Below are 20,767 nucleotides of genomic sequence, written 5' to 3' on the forward strand. Positions count from 1 at the left end.
TATTTTCATTTATTCAGGTCCTAAGCACTGACAAGATCCTACAATGAGCACAACAGATAAAAATTCCTGACAATATGAATTCAACAAGGTCTTATTATATCAGTCAAATCAGGATTGCTGTTAATTGTAGCTGAAGATATAGCAATTCATAAGATAAGCAAAATAAAAGTGGATGAAATAAACTGTTTTCCTTGGTACAGGAGTGAAACAAACCCTATGTATTTAAAGATCAGACACTGATGTCAATTCCAAATTTGTACCTCAAAACAAATATATCCTAAATAACGGGTTACAAGTACTTTGCTAAAAATAATTTTGTCAGCATGTATTAAGGCCAGACTACTAAGAAACATAAATAGATATGGTTAATAGTAAACCAACCACCTGTACACTACCATCCAATGACACGTGAAAAAATGCTCAACATCACTCATCATCAGGGAAATACAAATCAAAACCACAGTGAGATACACCACCTCACACCTGTCAGAATGGCTAATGTTAACAACTCTGGCAACAGCAGATGCTGGTGAGGATGCAGAGAAAGAGGATGTCTTTTGCATTGTTGGTGGGAATGCAAACTGGTGCAGCCACTCTGGAAAACAGTATGGAGGTTCCTCAAAAAAACTAAAAATAGAACTACCCTATGACCCAGCAATTGCACTAATAGGCATTTATCCACAGGATATAGGTGTGCTGTTTCAAAGGGGACCATGCACCCCAATGTTCACAGCAGCACTATCGACAAGAGCCAAAGTAGGGAAAGAGCCCAAACGTCCACTGATGGATGAATGGATAAAGAAGATGTGGTATATATATACAATGGAGTATTATTTGGCAATCAGAACAAAATCTTGCCATTTGCAACTATGTGAATGGAACTGGAGGATATTATGCTAAGCGAAATTAGAGGAAGACAAATATTGTATGACTTCACTCAAATGAGGAATTTCAGATACAAAACAGATGAACATAAGGGAAGGGAAGCAAAAAGAATATAAAAACAGGGAGGGAGATAAAACATAAGAGACTCTCAAATATAGAGAACAAAGGGGTTATGGGAGGGGGGAAGGGCTAAATGGGTAAGGGGCACTAAGGAATCTACTTCTGAAATCACTGTTGCACTATATGCTCACTTGGATGTAAATTAAAAAATAAATTATTAAAAAATACTAAAAAACATAATTTAAGAAAAATTTGATGAAACAGAAGATTGAAACTGTATATTGAATCAATCCCTAATGACCAATTCTAAGACACAGTTTAGTAAAATTACTACATTTTGAAAAGAGCAAAAACCATGGCATCCAGGAAAAAAGACCAAATCACTTGTAAACAACTATCAGAATATCTTTAGTCTTTGACAGTAACACAATATGGCAGAAGACAACAGAGAAAAACAAATGTGAGCCAAGAATTTATCAGCAGCCACGCCTAGTAGGAGTGAAACTGCAGGGTCATATGGTAAATTTGTTTAACTTTTTAAGAACCAGTTTCTTTTTATCGTCTATTAGTGTTTCCTTATTTAGTCACTCTATTTAGTGTCCTTAGTATAAGTAGTTATGCTTTCATTTTTTTATTCTGTCTCATCATGTTTCCTGGAGGCACACTGAAAATTTTTTCCAATGGGGAGATTTTATCTATAAAGAAAACTTATACTGTGTCACAAGCAAAATATAAAAATAAGTGCTCACATATCTTCCTAAATAAGGTAAGGATTACTGAATCCAAATGTTTTCAAGCAATAACTGAGGTTAAAATTGTGATAATATATACATCATATATAGTAGTATGTCTGTGTATATATGTTTTATTTTGACCCCCCAAAAAAGTACCTGAAACAAAAATCCTATAGAAACCACTAATTTAAATGCAACAGTTTTTAATAATAGATTGACTACTAGGGCTATTCAAAGTGTGACTCAGCACTGGTGTTGGTTCAGAAACTATTGGCAAGTGACCCACTTCAAGTTAAGCACAAAAACAGAGTAAACTGATTTTGAAACCTTTACAGTAGTAGTTTGGTAATTTTAGGTCTGTTGCCTCTAATAACAAAATTTTAGGGCATACATTTATAAGCTCTTATTTCCTTTTTTTCTGGTAATTTACTTTAATGTGTTTTACCAAAAAAATCTGTTCGTGACAAACTGGGGGCAGGGACAGAGGAGGAACTGGTACTTTACCAGAAATAGCATGAGAAGCAGAAGCCAACAAATTTTCTGTAAAGGGCTAGACAGTAAATATTTTAGGCTTTGCAAACCATAGGGTCTCTGCTCCAACTATTAACCTCTGCCATTACAGCATGAAAGTAGCCATAGATAGTATGTAAACAAATGGGCATGGTTGTTACAATAAAACTTTATTTATAAAAATAGCTGGTGGGTCAGATTTGGCCTGCAGGCCAAATTCACTGATCCCTGTACTATAACATTAAAGAAAAACAGAATGAGGAAGGAGACAAAGCATAAAATTATCCAAAAGGACAAAAGGTTTTGGCAATGGAAAGGAAGGGGAAAAAAAATAAGAATTTTGGAAACCAATCCTTAAGAGGTTGTTATCAATGTAGTCTAGATTTTGTTTAGCTATGCCAGCAGTCACATTTCTAGTCATATGCTAACCAGGCTGTGATGGATCCTTGCTTTATTACACTAAACTACAGTGCCTTGTGGTGATACTACATAAGCGAGATGACTTCATTTATATGCATCAGAGCAAAGGACTGAACCTGGTTTATCTGGCAGGGGAGAACACCATCTGCTATTACCCTTAGCATACAATCAAATTTCTAGTAGATTAAAAAAAAATCACATTCTTGAAATCATAACTTATAAAAAACAATCCAATCTCTAACAGGTTAGTCCTATCCCTCATTATTTGTTTTTTGAAACAGTTCCTGTACCTAATAGGTACAAAGGTCTGCTCGTGGTATCCACTATTAAGGATGTAAAAATAAGGTTTGCCTTCAAAACAGTTATATTCTAATAATTAAAATAAGAGACACCTAGGAGCGCCTGGGTGGCTCCATCGGTTCAGTGTCTGACTTAGCCACTTTCGGCTCAGGTCATGATCTCATGATTGTGAAGTTGAGCCCTGAGTTGGGCTCCATGCTGAGCATGGAGACTGCTTAAGATCCTCTCCTTCTCTGTCTCTCTGTCTCTCTCTCTCTCAAAACAAAAACAAAAACAAAAACAAAAAAACTATAAATAACCCAAATGCAAGGCAAAAATGACAATACTTCTCCTACTATACCCTATGTTACCTGACAGCAGGATTCATGCCTGATTCTTCTTTGCATCTTCTCTACCAAACACATTTAAAAAAAAATCAACTATTTACTGAGTAAGATGTGAGTAAGGGTGGGTAATTAGTATCTGCCTTTCACAGATAAGGAAACCAAGGGTACGAAAAATTTCATCTGGTTAAAAGTGGATTCAAGACCACAATCCAGGTTTCCTAATCTCTATTATTCAGGTTTTCCAACCAGACCATGATTTCCTCAGTACATACAAAGAACAAAATCCCATCAGCACTCAGACTTTCAACCATCTGAAATAAAACCATAAAACTTTAAAGGTATCTGTAATACCTCTCAAGAACAATCTCCCAAACTGAGGGCCAATAACTATATCACAGCAATCTAGCATATTACAACAAGCATAACAGAGGTGGTACGGAAGGAGGGAAGAGCAGAAAGTACCCTCCAAAGTAGGCTCTTGAGTCCCGAAACCTAAAAGTTTTGAGACCCCAAAACGAAGATAAGGAGACTCAGGGGTAAGAGAGAACTGTCAACATGGCTCTGGGTGGTAGTTCTTGAACATTTTCATTTTCTCCACATGGTTTCAATTCTAGAATTTTGATCAACATACTTGAAGGGATTAGGCCTTTAAAACAACAGTAAATAAGCCAACAATAATTCTAATACAACCCGTACTACTGCAAAATAATACCCACAGTGTCTAGAGAAGCTGTTCTCAAACTTTTTGGTTTCAGAACTCCTACTGGGGGCCCAAAAGGCTCCTGTTTATGTACATTATATCTACCGATATGTATCGTTAGAATTAGAACTGAGAACATCAAAAATATTTATTTTAAAAGAATATACCGATGGGGCACCTCAGTGGCTCAGTTGGTTAAATGTCTGACTTCAACTCAGGTTATGATCTCACGTCAGGCTCTGTGCTGACAGCTCAGAGCCTGAAGCCTGCTTCGGATTCTGTGTCCCTCTCTTGCTCTGCCCCTTCCCCGCTCATGCTCGCTCCCTCTCTCTCTCTAAGAATAAACAAACATTAAAAAAGTTTTTTTAATAAAAAACAAAATAAAAGACACATTACATACACACATGCTTTAATTAAAACATAAGTTTTCTTTTAAAGAAAGTTAAAATTGTGGCACTGTTTCACATTTTTACAAATATCTTTAATGTCTGGTTTAACAGAAGTCAGCTGCAACCTCCTATCTACTTCAGCATTTAATCTGTTCCGATAATTTGCTCTGGCTGAAGTATATAAAGAAAATACAGCCTCACACAAATCTGTAGTTTAAAAGGGAGTTTAACAGTCTTTAAGAAAATTGTCAACATTCTTCTTCAACACTGCCACAAAACTTAACAGATGGTAGTTTTCTTAAAGGTTACATACAATACAGAATCTGAAACCACATCAATGAACTTTTTGTACACCGTTACCTTAAAATCCATTGGTCTATCTTGTACTAGGCATCTTTACTCAGCCAATATTACTTCACTGAGTTATACAGCTCTTCAAAACACTGATATACTTCCTTATTCAATATCAAAAATTCCTATTTCTTAACATTGCCACTGATCTCTTCAGAGAAGCCTTTAAATACTGGGAAGCTGTCAAGTCCAAATTTTATCACTGGCAACAGTTCTTTCATTTTTTTTTCCAAGTTTCAGACATTTATTTATCAGTGTAAATCCCCACACAATACACCAACATGATTTCATGCATTTAGAGGAAAGATATTTCCTAGATAAGTGGAAAATTGTGCGGACAGCTTCTGGAACACCTTCATTCTAAGCAGCTTTATGGTTAAACATTTCATTTAGAAGTCTGGACCTCTTTTATCAGTTTGCTGTAATCTGCATTCACTGAGTGGAACTTGTATTGATCATGGAGATCGTTTGTTCCAGGGTTCTGAGTTATTCTTCCTATCCAAACTGACATCTGGATTGAACAATGCTAGGCACAAGACAGACAGCGTTGCTCCAGTACCTCCCGCTCCAATAAATACGAAGAGGGGGATCAAGCTCAGATGCCTGAGGATCCAACATAACACGGCTGCAGCAGAGGCCTCAGGTCTACAGGGAGAAAAGATCAAATCTGCAAGGCCCAGCACTAAGCAGTCCCTACACCAAGGATGAACAGACATCCAAAGTCACCCAGAACCTCCTATTTCTCAGTTCTTTCATTTTGTGAGAAAATGTCTGCTAATTACCCAAATCAGAATAACCATAGTTTTTCTGTCAATTATTCTTTCAAATAAAAATGATGTTCCATGAAAAATTCTGCTAGGTCAGCATGCAACTCCAAACCTCCAAGTGCTTTTTCCTTAAAATAACCACAGTACTTCAATATGCAGAAGCTCCATATATGTATTTCTCATCATATCATATAGACTAATAAAGGGACGTGTTCTCTTTTACTCTATTTTTTACTTCAATAAAGGCATTCTTAAATAAACTGGCTTTTTTTTTTTTTTTTTTTAACTGCAGAGTGTATGGCAGTGAAGAGTATAATGGCTTCCAGGACAATCTGGTTCCAGGGCACTGGAATTGCTCAGGCACCAACACTTTACTCACCGATGCAGCTATATCAGCAGTACAAATATTAGCACACATAAAAAGTCACAATTTCTCGGTAATGTTATAAAAACAGTTTGACCTTGAGGACCCCCTGAAAGAGTTCCAGGGCTTCCAGGAGAATAGAGGCCTCACCGAGAACTGCTAATCTACAGAAGCATTAACAGTTATCTAATTGATCCCTATGTGGCCCTTTAGAACTGGTTATTGTTTTCTGCTCTGACTCTAACTCTCTCATATAGTTAGGAGGCCATACTCTGTTGGGCATTCAACCTTATGTTCCACCACGTCTCTCACTTCATACACACGGTAAATTGTACACTACTCTACAATGTGCTGCACAACCAGCTTAGCTCAGCATTTGCCCTGCAATAGCCAATACTGTGTGACTAAGAGCACAGGCTCTAAGTCAGTTTGCCTGGGTTCCAATCCTAAGTCTACCACTTACTAGGTAACCTTATATAAATTACTTAGCCTCATCTGCAAAATGAGAATAACAGTACTCATTATCTCCAAGAGTTTGAGGATTCAACCCATGCAGTGTTTGGCATGGGGCCTGATACAAAGGAAGTACTTGCAAGATACCAGCAATATTCAAAATATCACTGTACTAGAACATATGTATCCTAAATTATAGCAAAGAAATTTTGTATAGCAGTCAAAATTAGGCAGCACCCCCAGGAACAAGCCCAGTATCTAGAGCAGTACTTGCCAACTATCCTGGAAGAATCACTTAGGGTGCCTACAAATCTAGATTCCTGGCCTCTACCCTAGACTTAGTATATCAGAAACTTCAAGGAAAGAGCCTAGGAATCCTGCATAACACATTAGGGAATTCTTATTGTCATGCGAGGGTGGGAAACATACCACTAGAGGAAATACTGTAATTGAAGGATTTAGATCACGGCTATCATCACACAACTTACACATTTTATTTTATTTTGTGGATAGTGTGAAATTCATTACAAACACGACTATTAAAAGGTTGATATAGGAGTGCCTGGATGGCTCAGTTTGTTAAGTGTCTCTTGAACTGAGCTCAGGTCCTGATCTCAGGATCGTGAATTCAAGCCCCACACATTGGGCTCCACACTAGGCATGGAGCCTACTGAAAAGAAAAAAAAGAAAAGAAAAGAAAAGAAAAAAGAAAAGAAAAGAAACAGAAAAGAAGAAAAGTTTGATACATAAAGTCACTTTCTGAATAAACTGAAATGGTAAGGCATAATCTACCCTGAAGAAGGCATGTTTGAAAGGAGGAAACATTTAAAAGGGAGAAATAACTCATTTCTTCCATTCTAAGATGCTATCTTTAGAATTTCTCAAAGTAATTACATACCACTTTCCTCTTCAAATTCTGATCCAAGTTTGGACTGAAACTATCTTCAAATTCAGAGTTTAACAATTTTTCTGAACTTCTGGCCATCAGCAACCATGCATAATATCAGATTAACACATCACTTTTCAAAAACCATACCTCTGTTCTCTTTGACATCTTTAGAACTGACAGCACAATTTTGAGGCATATAGAGGAATATCTGGGAATCCTCTAATTTTTACATGTAGTTATCCTCTGTTTCATTTTTAACTAGATAGTAACAGAAGTTGAGCAATTTCCGTTAAGAATCAGAAGGATTTTTAAAGATGTTAGCACTTGAATTATAATCCATCACAAGTCATGAATCAGTCACACTCAACTCCCTTATCTTTCAAACTCTCAAGATGTGTTCCAATGAGTTAGTGATTTCTGTCACTTTTAATTGTATCATGTCTTGGTACACAGGCCGTTTCTTGCACATAAAATAATCTTTGCATCTTCTTCCTTTTGAAGAAATATAAAACAAATTCTATATCTACATTTAACTTAAAATTCAACCATGTGTAATGTTGTCAGTGCAAATAACTGAGGTGGCAAGTGGGTGAAAAGACAACTCTACACGTGGCTAAATTGATATATAAGCAGGCAATAACATCTGTAATACAAAGTAATCTGCCAGTACATCACAAATTCTGTTTGCCATTAAGGACTGTGAACGCACATCAATTTAAATTTAAAACAATTTAAAACAACACAAATGTTTTAAACATTTTTTAGGCAGGCACCCACCCAGTGTGGAGCCCAGCGTGGGGTCTGAACTCACAACCCTGAGATTGAGACCTGAACTGAGATCAAGAGTAAGATGCTTAACCAAATGAGTCACCCAGGTGCCACATCACATCAAAAACATTTAAAAGCACTGAAAAGGTTCATTCTACAGTTGGACAATTATGGTATTAGATAATTTATGTATAACAAAATTACAGTGATAAATATAAGGATCAGATTTCTTTATAGAAAGTTACAGCAGAATGAACTGAAACCCAAATTCAATTACAAACTGTTCACAAACGATAGACTAAAGGGTAGAGTTTAAGTTTTTTTTTTTTTTTAATGTTTATTCATTTTTGAGAGACAGACCATAAATGGGGGAGGGGCAAAGAGAGAGGAAGACAGAATCCAAAGCAGGTTCCAGGCTCTGATCTGTCAGCACAGAACCCAATGCAGGGCTGGAACCCATGAACCACGAGATCATGACCTGAGCCAAAGTCAGACACTTAACTGACTAAGCCACCCAGGCACCTGAAGGGTAGAGTTTCAAAGCATCTTGGGTGACTCAGTCTGTTAAGCATCCGACTCTGGATTTTGGCTCTGGTTATGATCTCATGGTTTGTGAGTTCGAGCCTGCTTGGGATTCATGCTCTAAACTAAACTAAACTAAACTAAAATAATCTTGGAGTACACCTGAAACCACTACGTTGTATGTCAGTTTATCTTAATTAGTTTAAGATAAAATTTAGGGGCTCTTAGGTGGCTCAGTCAGTTGACTTCGGCTCAGGTCATGATCTCACAGTTTGTGGGTTCAAGCCCCACAATGGGCTCACTGCTGTCAGTGCACAGCCTGTTTCAGATCCTCTGTCCCTCTCTCTCTGCCCCTCCTCCACTTGCACTCTCTCAAAAATAAAAATTAAAAAATATTTTTTTAAGTAAAATAAAATAAGGGGCGCCTGGGTGGCGCAGTCGGTTAAGCGTCCGACTTCAGCCAGGTCACGATCTCGCCGTCCGTGAGTTCGAGCCCCGCGTCGGGCTCTGGGCTGATGGCTCAGAGCCTGGAGCCTGTTTCTGATTCTGTGTCTCCCTCTCTCTCTGCCCCTCCCCCGTTCATGCTCTGTCTCTCTCTGTCCCAAAAAAATAAATAAATAAACGTTAAAAAAAATAAATAAATAAAAGTAAAATAAAATAAAATAAAATAAAATAAAATAAAATAAAATAAAATAAAATTTAAAACAAAACAGGGGAGCCTAGGTGGCTCAGCTGGTTAAGTGTCTGACTCTTGATGTTGGCTCAGGTCATGATCTCAGGGTCATGATAGAACCCCTCATCAGGCTCCCTGCTGAGGGTGGAGCCTGCTTAAGATTCTCTCTATTCCCGGGTGCCTGGGTGGCTTGGTTGGTTGGGCAGCCTATTCTTGGTATCACATCAGGTCACGATCTCACAGTCGTGGAATCAAACACCACAACAGGCTCTGCACTGAGCATGGAGGCTGCTTCAGATTCTCTCTCCCTCTTTCTCTACCCCTCCCCCACTCACATGCATGTGCTCGCGTGCATGCTCTCTCTCTCTCTCTCTCTCTCTTTCTCCATCTCTCTCTCAAAATAATAAACTTAAAAAAAAGAAAAGATTCCCTTTCTTCCTCTACCCCTCCCCGCTCCTCACTCTCATGTTCTCTCTCTCTAAAACAATAACAACAATCAACAAACAAAAAGAGTTTTGCAATAAAAACTATATAGTTTAGAACAAAAACGGTAATTGAGAAAAGGTCAATGTACAAAAGCAAGACAAGATATACAGCAATGCCTCTCAAAGTACTATTGGTATTGCCCAGTCATTCATGAGACAGTGTGGTAATTTCCAAAGAATATTGATAAAAGACTATTTTCATACATATCTGAAATGTAGTATTAGTGGTAACTTCACAGAAATACTAAAGCCTGTGTATGTGTCACAGGGACTATGGAGTTCAGTTGTTTCTGCTATTTAATCAGTTCAGCGGCTCCAACATTACCAAACTCAAAAGCTCCTATTTATAAAAAACGTTTTAACAGTCCCTTTATTACCCTGAAATTATATTAAGTGATAACTTACCTATCCATTTAACTTTAAAATATCATTACAATGCCCCAACTATAAATACGAAAAAGAAAAAGAAAAGGAAATTAATTTAATAAAGCACTAAGATGTAAAAACTTGAGCATCACTACACTAGAAGATACATAAGATATATAAGATGTTTGCACCAATACGAAGAATCACAATGAAAATGACAGCTACAAACGCCAACTGAATCAGGTATGTGAAACAGTGACTAATATACTCTGAGGGGTACCACTGTGATGCATTTTTCCAAAACGGTAAACAACTCTTGGTAAAGCTCTACATGAAAGGACATTACTCACTCCTTGACATACATACTAGTTGCATTTATAGACTAGATTATATATTAACATCATGTAAAAAAATGCCTTGTGTATACAGGTAGAATATTTTAGACTGAGGTAATTACATGAAATGAGACAAAACAGTTATTCCTTGTACAGCACTGTCCTGAACAATGTAAGGCATCTAGAAACTTAGCCCCTTGCTCACTAAATGCCTATGACAACCTTCAGTGTGGTGACAACCAAAAATGCCCCCCTCTCCCAAACAGCAAGCACTACCCTAGCTGAGAACTACTGAGCTCAGTAACTAGGCTATTTAAAAATCACTGGCATGCTACTATTTCTATTTCTTAAATTAGCATTTTGCTACTACACAGTATTATTCTGTAGCTATAATTCACTATAATGGATCAACATAAAAGTAGTTATAAAAACAGAAACAAATACTACATCTAAGCATATCACAAATATATGTAATCAAACACGATTTAAATACAAACCAGAATGGAAATATGTATCTTCTGGAACAAAAGAATTTCGAATGTAGTTGATTTCAAATATACAGCTGAGAATCCAAAAATAGGAATATTTAAAAACTGGATTTTACTGGATCAGCAATCTACTCAGTACTAGGAACTACTCCTGAATGTCTCAATATTCTCTCAGGATATGTGTCCATAAAACTTAGTAAGGCCAAGGTATATACTCAAAACGATTGAAAGCAGGGACTCCAACAGGTATTTGTAAAGCCATGTTCATAGCAGCATTATTCACAATAGCCAAAAGGTAGAAATAACCCATGCCCACAAACAGACAAATGGATATGCAAAATATGGTATATCCATACAACGGTCAGTCTTAAAAAGGAAGAAAATTCTGACACATACTACAACATGGATGAATCTTGATGACATTATGCTAAGAAGACAGTCACAAAAGCAGAAATACTATATGATTCCATTTGTATGAGGTACTTAAGAATAGTCTAATTCATAGATACACAAAGTAGAATGGTGGTTGCCAAAGCTTAGGGAGAGTATGGAATAGTGATACGTGTTTAATGGGTACTCAGTTTCAGTTTGAGAAGATGAAAAAGTTCTGGAGATGAACAATGGTGGTGGTTGTACAACAATGTGGATATACTTAATGCCATGGAACTGTACGCTTACAAATGATAACTTTTTATTTTTATATTATATGAACATATATTAAAATATATTTATATTTTCTTACGTATTTATATTTTATATATTTAAAACAAAAAGTTAAATGGGGGGAAAAGCTGGAAAATCAGAAAGTAGAAATGACATACACTTTGTTGGCAAATGAAACTGTTAAATCATTGAAAGTATTAATACAATTTAAACAGGAAGATTTGAAATTCTGAACATAAAGTTCTAATTGCTACAGGAATTGCCCTGTTCTTGTAAACAACTAGAAAACCTGACAAAACACATGAAATAGCAGTTTTTAGACATTGGGCAAACAGCAGCAGAGACTGTGATCCTCAAGAGAAAGGAAACAAAGAAAGTAAATTCCATGACTGACCAAACTTTACGGCCTGGAGGCAATTTCCAGACTTCACTGCAGGGACAGAAATTTGACACAGGATTCCTGGCTCTGACTGCACTGAGGAGACAAGAGTCGGGGAAGCTGAAGCACCTGGAATTTGCAGCTAGAATTTGCGGGACAAAGTACTGAAGAGCAAGGAGCTGCATGCATGTGGAGATCTGATGATCTGTATAAGGATTCTCTTCAATCTCAGAAACCTTCTCAAGAGCAGGGAGCAAACCACCAAAAAGCAATCAGCCCAACAATCTCCAGAGCTCACACAGGGCTGGGACTAGTTTGTGATCCTACTGGTCAAAATGTAGAAACCTCAGAATCACTAGAAGGACCATGCTTCTGTAGTGGGGCTAAATTAGTCTAAGGAAAAAGACTGCTGTGACCAACCATAAAAACCTTAAAAGCAAGCTTCCCAAGGATCAAACTGACCAAAAAATTACTTAATAACTGTATGACAATAAAGTCTGACATTCTTTAAAGGAATATAGCAGAATTCAGTGCCCAGAAATGTAAAACGTAGGGATGCCTGGGTGGCTCAACCGGTTAAGTGTCCAACTTCAGCTCAGGTCATCATCTCATGGTTCGTGGGTTTGAGCCCCGTGCCGGGCTCTGTGCTGACAGCTCAGAGCCTGGAGCCTGCTTCGGATTCTGTGTCTCCCTCTCTCTCTGCCCCTCCCCAACTCACGCTCTGTCTCTCTCTTTCAAAAATAAACATTAAAAAAAAAATCAAGGGGTGCCTGGGTGGCTCAGTTGGTTAAGCATCTGACTTCAGCTCAGGTCATGATCTTGCGGTTCGTGGGTTCAAGCCCTGCATTGGGTTCTGTGCTGACAGCTCAGAGCCTGGAGCCTACTTCAGATTCTGTGTCTCCCTCTCTCTCTGGCTCACGCTGTCTCTCTCTCTCTCTCAAAAATAAATAAACATAAAAAATTTTTTTAAATAAATTCAAAAAAGATGGAAAATGTAAAATTCACAATGTTCAGCCATACAAAGGAAAGAGGAAAAGATCCACATCCAGAAGGAAAGTGAATCAACTGAAACAGAACCATAAATGATATAAACATGATGGACTTAGAAGACAAAGATGTTACAACAGATACTATAAATATGGTTCACATAAATGTGACGTGGAAAAAAGAGAAATAGATGAAAAAAGACCCAATGGAACTTGCAGAGTTTTAAAAAGTATAGTAGGTAAAATGAAAAATACACTGAATGGGAAAAAGAGATGAGACACTGCAGAAGAAAATAACAGTGAACTTGAAGATACAGAATATAGAAACTATCCACAGAAAGATTGGGGGGCGGGGGGGGGGGGGGGAGGAAAGAGCCTCAGTAACCTATGGGACACTGTCAAGTGGTCAAACACACATGACTAGAGTCCAGAAAAAATGAAGGGAGAGCAGAAAAAACAACAACAAAGAAATAATGGCTGAAAATCTGACACATTGATGAAAATTATGAGAAATCCAAGAAACTCAAGTCCCAGAAGAAACACAAAGGGAAAAAACACCAAAGCACACAACACTGCTTAAAAACAAAAAGCAGGGGCGCCTGGGTGGCGCAGTCGGTTAAGCGTCCGACTTCAGCCAGGTCACGATCTCGCGGTCCGGGAGTTCGAGCCCCACGTCAGGCTCTGGGCTGATGGCTCAGAGCCTGGAGCCTGTTTCCGATTCTGTGTCTCCCTCTCTCTCTGCCCCTCCCCCGTTCATGCTCTGTCTCTCTCTGTCCCAAAAATAAATAAATGTTGAAAAAAAAAATTTAAAAAAAAAAACAAAAAGCAAAAAAACTGATAAAAAGAAAAACTTTGAGTATCCAAGGAAAAAGGCCACACTATTCAAACAGATACACAGATAAAAATGAAAGTAGACTTCTCATTAGAAATCATGTAGGATTAAAAAAAAAAAAGAAAGAAATCACACAGGACAAAAACAAGTAAGATTCTAAAGTCCTGAAGAAAAAAAAACTTAGCCAACATAAAATTCTATATCCAGTGAAGTATTTTTAAACACAAAGAGAAAATAAGGGCTTTTTTAGACCAATAAAAGGTGACAGAATTCATCACAAGCAGACCCCTGCTATAACAAACATTAAAGGAAGGTCCTCACACAGAAGAATATCAGATGGAAATTTGGATCTACAAAAAGGAATAAAGAGTGAAAGAAATGGTAAATAGGTGGGCAAAAGCAAAAGACATGTTTAAAATAAAACGTACTGTGGTGTTTACAACATACAAAAAATTACATGGAATGATAATAGAGGCACAGAGATACAGGAGAGTGTAACAGATGCATTTTCCAAAGGTTGCCTCCTGTTGCAATCCACATGCTCTGCTTCCAATGAGACACTAATATTCCTCCACTAAGATGGGTGAGGGGTGCTGGGGGGGAGTCTATATTCCCTCTCCCTGAATCTGGGCAAATCTTTATAACTGCCTCCACCTACAGAATACAGCAGGAGAAACACTGCCTGACTCAAGATCAAAGTTAGGTCATAAAAGGCAAAAAAATTTCTATTTGTCTGTTTCTTGTTAGGATACGTGCCTTTGGAACCCAGGCAGCTGAAAAATTAAACTGTACCATTGTAAACCCTGTAAGTTATAGGTGACGTGGTGTAACATTATTTTAACACAGATGGTAGGAAATTAAAGATGTATACTGTAAGCCCTGTATCAACCACGAAAAATATAAAACAAAGACATAAACCAAGTAAACCAAGAAAGATAAAATGAAACCATAAAAATTCTCAACAAATGTTTTAATAAAAAGAAGACAGAAGGAAAAATGAGAAACAAGAAAGAACAGATGGAACAAATAGAAAACAAATAGCAAGAAAGAAAATACAGGGGGTGCCTGGCTGGCTCAGCCAGAAAGCATGCGCCTCTTGATCTCCAGGTCATGAGTTAAAGCCCCATGTTGCACATGGTGCTTACTTAAAAAAGAAAAAAAAAAAAAAAAAAAAAGAAGGAAAATATGTGTAATACTAGCATATTAAATTACATATAATTACAGAAAATTTAAACAGTCTACTCCAATTAAAAGACAAAGGTTGTCAAACTGGATAAAAAAGCAAGCCCTAACCATATGCTATCCACAAGAAACAGAGTTTAAATATAAAAACACAGACAGATTAAAAGTAAAAGGATGGGAGAATACAAATGAAGGCAAACACAAAGATGAAGCAGTATAAATACCAGCAAAGTAGATTTTGGAACAATGACTATTAGGAGGGACATAAATAATGATAGATCGATTCATTAAAAGGACTTAAATAACAATCCTAAATATGCATGTATCTAATAACGAAGCTTCAATCGTCACAGAACTGAAAGCAGAAATACACAAAGCAACTAAAGTCGGCAACTTTCAACACACGTTTCTCGGTAATGGATAGAATTTTAAAAATCAGCAAGGATTTGAACACTATAAACCAACTTGACCTAATAGATATTCATACACTATTTCACCCAATAGCAGCAAGATACACATTCTTTTCAAGTGTACCTGAAACATTCACCAACATGAACATATTCTGGACCACTTAAAAAAAATAAACTACTCTGGGGCGCCTGGGTGGCTCAGTTGGATAAGTATCTGACTTCAGCTCAGGTCATGATCTTATGGTTCGTGAGTTCAAGCCCCATGTTGGGCTCTGCAGTGACAGCACAGAACCTGCTTGGGATTCTCTCTCTCTCTCTCTCTCTCTCTTTCTCTCTGTCCCTTCCCCATTGTCTCTCTCTCAAAAATAAACATTAAAAAAAAAAGAAATTTTAAAATTTAGGTTCAATAGATATGCTATTAAAATATTAGATTCCAAAATTGATACAAAAAGACATGGCTAAACAAATCTGTAACAGAAGACACTGACCAAGATAACAAATTACCCAACCACCTCTTCTTTACCCCTACAAGAGCACTAAAACCCCAAACCTAGCTTTACACAGAAATTTTTAAATTTCTTACAAAAATGTGGCATACTGACCTCAAAGTACTGTGAAGTAAACATTATCCTGGTGTTAAAACCGTTAAGATAAAATTAAAAAAGAAAATTACAGGACAGTCTTATTTATGAATAATGATGTGAGAAATCTTAAATAAAATTTAAGCAATTAAAGCAGCACCTCAAGAGATTTATTTAAAAGAACTCCTATATAGCTTTTGTTAGAAGAATGCAAGGGTTTTTTAAACAAGTAAAACTATTGATAGCACATGAAAGATTCGAGCAAAATGTCATGATAGCAATAGACTCTACATATTATAAAATTCAATCAATCCCACTCCTTTCTATAAAAAGCAATAAAAAACTTTTGATTTCTTTTTTAATGTGATTAAAACAATCCACATTACAAATCTGATGGCTGAACATTAGTGGTCTTCCACTTAACAGACCAAGAGGTACCTGATTTAGCTATTCGTAATAACATATTACATATTCTTTACTCCAGATTAATTTTTAAGGGACAATAAAACAGAGAATTACAAAAACTACTGAAATATACAGATCACTACCTGAGTCTGTATAGAAGCTAAGCAAAGAATCATTAGAATAATTTGTCTACCATACTTGTTGGATATAAAAAGCAAGTCTGCAAAAACCAATGGTAATGCTGTACACCAGTAGTAACCAGCTAGAAAAAGAACGCGGAAGTATCTCCGTTAAAACAGCAACAAAAAGAATAAAACATTTGTTAATTGGTGTAGTGGATGTATAAAAAAACCTAAACTTTAATGCGGAAAAACTTGGTTAGTTACAGAAAAGGAATATGCCACAGTATCATGAAGCAGACAATTTTGTCCAAGTTAAAAAATAAACGTGATGTACTTCCAATTAAAACACTAACGGGGCGCCTGGGTGGCTCAGTCGCTTAAGCGTCGGACTTCGGCTCAGGTCGTGATCTCACAGTTCGTGGGTTCAAGCCCCGCATCGGGCTCTGTGCAGACAGCTCAGAGCCCAGAGCCTGTTTCAGATTCTGTGTCTCCCTCTCTTTATGCCCCTCCCTGACTCGCGCGCTGTCTCCCTGTCTCAAAAATAAATAAACATTAAAAAAAAATTTTTTTAAACACTAACAAGATATGTTACACAACTTGAGAACTTGGAAAAATAAATGGGGGAAAATCAAAGAACATTCTGTAAAATCATGAAGATAGGATTAGGCCTATGGAATACTAAAAGCAATGCCTAAGCAAGGGATTGGGTCTCAAACTGAAAAATGGCTTTCTCTTGCAAAATAAATGCAAATAGGCTGCTGATTCATTCATTTGCTGACCATCTCTGACACTAGTTTCTGTTCAATGTTTAAATGGCACACTCATAATAGAGACAATCTTTCATTTCCTAAATCATAGCTTATATCATCTGTGGTACCGCTAAAATGCACAATTCATGACCAAGATAGAATCCTTAACTGAAAGCTCACATGTAAGAAGAACTGCGGGTCAAAGTGTTATTTTTTTTCTTAAATATTTCCAAATGAACCTCTTAAATTCTTCTATTGTATTGTAATTTTACCATATCATACACAATGAAATAAAGCTAGAGCTTATTATTTACTTGTGGACAAGGGAAGTTGTAGTCAAACGCAATTCACCTCTGGAAAAGCAGCTGGCTGCCCATTTGAGTTACCTTACAGATTTTGGGAAATAAGCTCCAAAATGCCTGCTCTGTGTTAGGTAATTCTATAGATTGTTTCTTCACCAGGTTAGGATTTAATTTCCTGTCCTTAGCCTTTCTTGAAATTTGATACAACAAAGAAAACACAAGTATGAGTGGAACTTCCCAAAATAGTGTTAAGTGGGAATTGTTCTAGGTACTGTTAAGATGCCAAACTCTTCCCCTGAGCAAGTGTCTTTTAACATTTAAAACAAAATCAAACAGATTTCTTTTTTACCACCTGACTTACCAGAGCTCATGATATGCTAATTCAGACGATGAATTTCCAAGAGAAGAATTTAATATGCAGCCTTTCTCAGGCTTACTTGATTAAAGGTTCCCTTTATTCTCAGAGAACCATTAATGGCAAAGAGCCTCGGCTTTGGAGTTAAAAATATCTGTGTTCAAATTCTAGCTCTGCCATTCATTAACTATATAATCTTGGGTGAGTAATCAGTTTTTCAATTGTAAAATGGCCGGGGGAAGGGAGCAATACCTACACTTCAGAGGACTGATTTAAGGATAAATTATATACACACAGTGTGTTAAGAATATATAAACCTGATAAACTTTCAACAAAATTGCATTTGTCCTCCTGAAAGCAAAAGTTAATGATCTTTTCCCTTATATTCCCTCTTTCTCCCTTCCTTGCTTTTGCCTTTTCTTTTCAGTTTTCATTCCTGGGTTTAACATTCCTATGTGATTTTCTTTTAATTTAACTGTTCGTTAAGGTAGCCAGCCATACTCAAAAAGCTCTCCTACATACTGACTTACACTGTTCAACTGAATGCTGGATAGAACAAAAAAGAAACAAGTTAGTGGGGCTGAGATACATTACTAAGTGAAAAAAGCAAGACATAGCATGACAGTGTGTAGAACACACTATCACTTCATCAAAAAGGGATTACACAAAAGAATGAAGTTGAATGCTTACCATAAAAAAAAAAAAAAAAAAATGGATCCCAAATAGATCAAAGTCCTAAGCATAAAAGCCCATGCAAGAAAACTCGTAGAAGAAAACACAAGGGAAAAGCCTTACCTTGGATTCGGCCATGATTTCTTGGGATAGGACACCAAAAGCAAAAATAAACAGGCAACAAGAAAAAAAAAATAAACATCAAAATTAAAAATTTTGTGCACCAGGGTAAACTATTAACAATGTGCAAACACAATCTATGGAATGGGAAAAAAATATTTGCGGATCATAGGACTGATAAGAGATTGATATCCAGAATATATAAACAACTACAACTCAACAACAAAATCAAGCAACCTGAGTAAGAAATGGGCAAAGGGCTTAGAGACATTTCTTCAAATATATATAAATAGTCAATAAGCACATGAAAAGACACTCAACACCATCAATCATTAGGAACATGGAAATCAAAACCACAAGGATACCCTTCACACCCATTAGGATGGCAATGATCAAAAAACAGAATACGACACGTGTTGGAGAGGATGTGGAAAAACTGCAACCCTATGCACCACTGCAGAGAACGTAAAATGATGCAGCTGCCATAGAAAATAATATGACAGTTCCTCAAAAAATTAAACTAAGAATTACCACACAATCTGCAATCTCACTTCTGAGTATATATTCAAAGGATTTGAAAGCAGGGATTTGAACAGGTATCTGTACAATCATGTTCATGGCAGCATTATTCAATAATATAAAGCCAACAGAAGGATAACGGATTAGAAGACTGTGGCATATACACAGAATTGAGTATTATTTAGCCTTAAAAGGAAGGAAATTCTGACACATGCGACAACATGGATGAAACTTGAAGATCTTATGCTAAACAAAATAAGCTGGACACAAAAGGGGAAATAGTGTATGTCCCCATTTAGACGGGATACTTACAGTAGTCAAATTCACTGAGACAGTGAAGGGGAGGAGAAGGGAAGGGAGGAGGGTAGAATGAGGAATTAGTGTTTAGTGTTTCATGGGTATGGAGTTTCCATTCTGTAAGATGAAAACGCTATGGAGATGGGTGGTGGTGACACCACGGTTGCACAATTTGAATGCACTCATTAATGCCACTGAACTAACTGCACATTTAAAAATGGTTACAATGGAAAATTTTATATTTTGTATATTTTACCACAATAAAAATGGAGGATTACACAGAATTATACATGTGCTTTCAAGCATACATTTCTAGAAGAATGGAGAGAAAGCTGGCTATATTTTCCTGGAGAGGGAGACTGGAGGATCACGAATGAATAAGACATAATAAAGAAGGGCTGAATATAGTGGTCTATTATGTACACACTAAAAACTAACCTATATTTAATGGTTTGAAAAGATGTTCAAGGTATTTTAAATAGAAAAAAAGGCAGATAACAAAATACTATTTGCTGTTTAGTAACAAAGTACTATTTACCATCTAACATTACTTAAACACACCAAAAAGAGTCTCAGAGGTAACATCGGAGATCAGTGAGAAAAGAAGGGACTATCAATAAATGTAACTGTGACAACTGGATTCCTATTATCCTCTACTAACAGGATATAATAATATAATTAATAATCTTATAGTCCTATTACCCTATGGTTAAATAAAACAATTCCAGATGTCTTAGTCTTAACTAAATCCATCTTAATTTAGACAAAATTCTAAATTTAATCTAGATTTTAGATTAAAAATTTGTACATGAAAGGCAAAGTATTAACACTAACTCCAATTTAGAAAAAAATACAGGAGAATACCTTTAAAACCTCAGGCCAGAGAGGGATTTCTTACGACACAAAAGCACTCACCTAGGAGAGATGGTTAGATTCTAGCCCTAGGGATAAATCGTAGGAAAACTCTCAAACATGAACACCAGGCATGATCTCACAGTTTGTGAGATTGAGCCCCGCGTCAGGCTCTGCACTGACAGTGTGGATCCTGCTTAGGATTCTCTCTCTTCCTCTCCCCATGCTAGTGCTTGCGTGCTCACTCTCTCTCTCTCTCTCGAAATAAATAAACATTAAAAAAAAAAAGAGAACACCAAGAATATATATAAGAATGTTCACAGCAGAAATCTTTGAAACGGTTCCAAACTGGAAACCTACATATCCGTCAACAGGAAAATAGATAAATAAATCATGATATAATTCACAGGCTGGAATATTATACATTAGTGGAAAATGAGTACAAAAAGTGGGACACGTCTTGGAAATAATATTGATTTTAAAAAAGCAAATTATAAAAGACACCATATATATCTTTACAATACTCAACTGTAAAAAATTAAAGTAAAAATAAACA

General features: G+C 36.7%; 1 protein-coding gene and 1 pseudogene across 1 annotated transcript in view; both read right to left on the reverse strand.

Moving 5' to 3' along the window:
* SPPL3 (signal peptide peptidase like 3) overlaps positions 1 to 20,767 on the reverse strand; it is a 140,140-nt gene that overhangs the window by 100,150 nt on the left and 19,223 nt on the right. The gene's annotated exons all lie outside the window — the stretch shown is intronic.
* LOC147575344 (cytochrome c oxidase subunit FA4 pseudogene) lies at positions 4,546 to 8,553 on the reverse strand (annotated as a pseudogene).

Source organism: Puma concolor, chromosome D3 (assembly GCF_028749965.1).
Source record: "Puma concolor isolate L17-30 chromosome D3, mPumCon1.1.hap2, whole genome shotgun sequence".
Classification (NCBI taxonomy): Eukaryota; Metazoa; Chordata; class Mammalia; order Carnivora; family Felidae; genus Puma; species Puma concolor.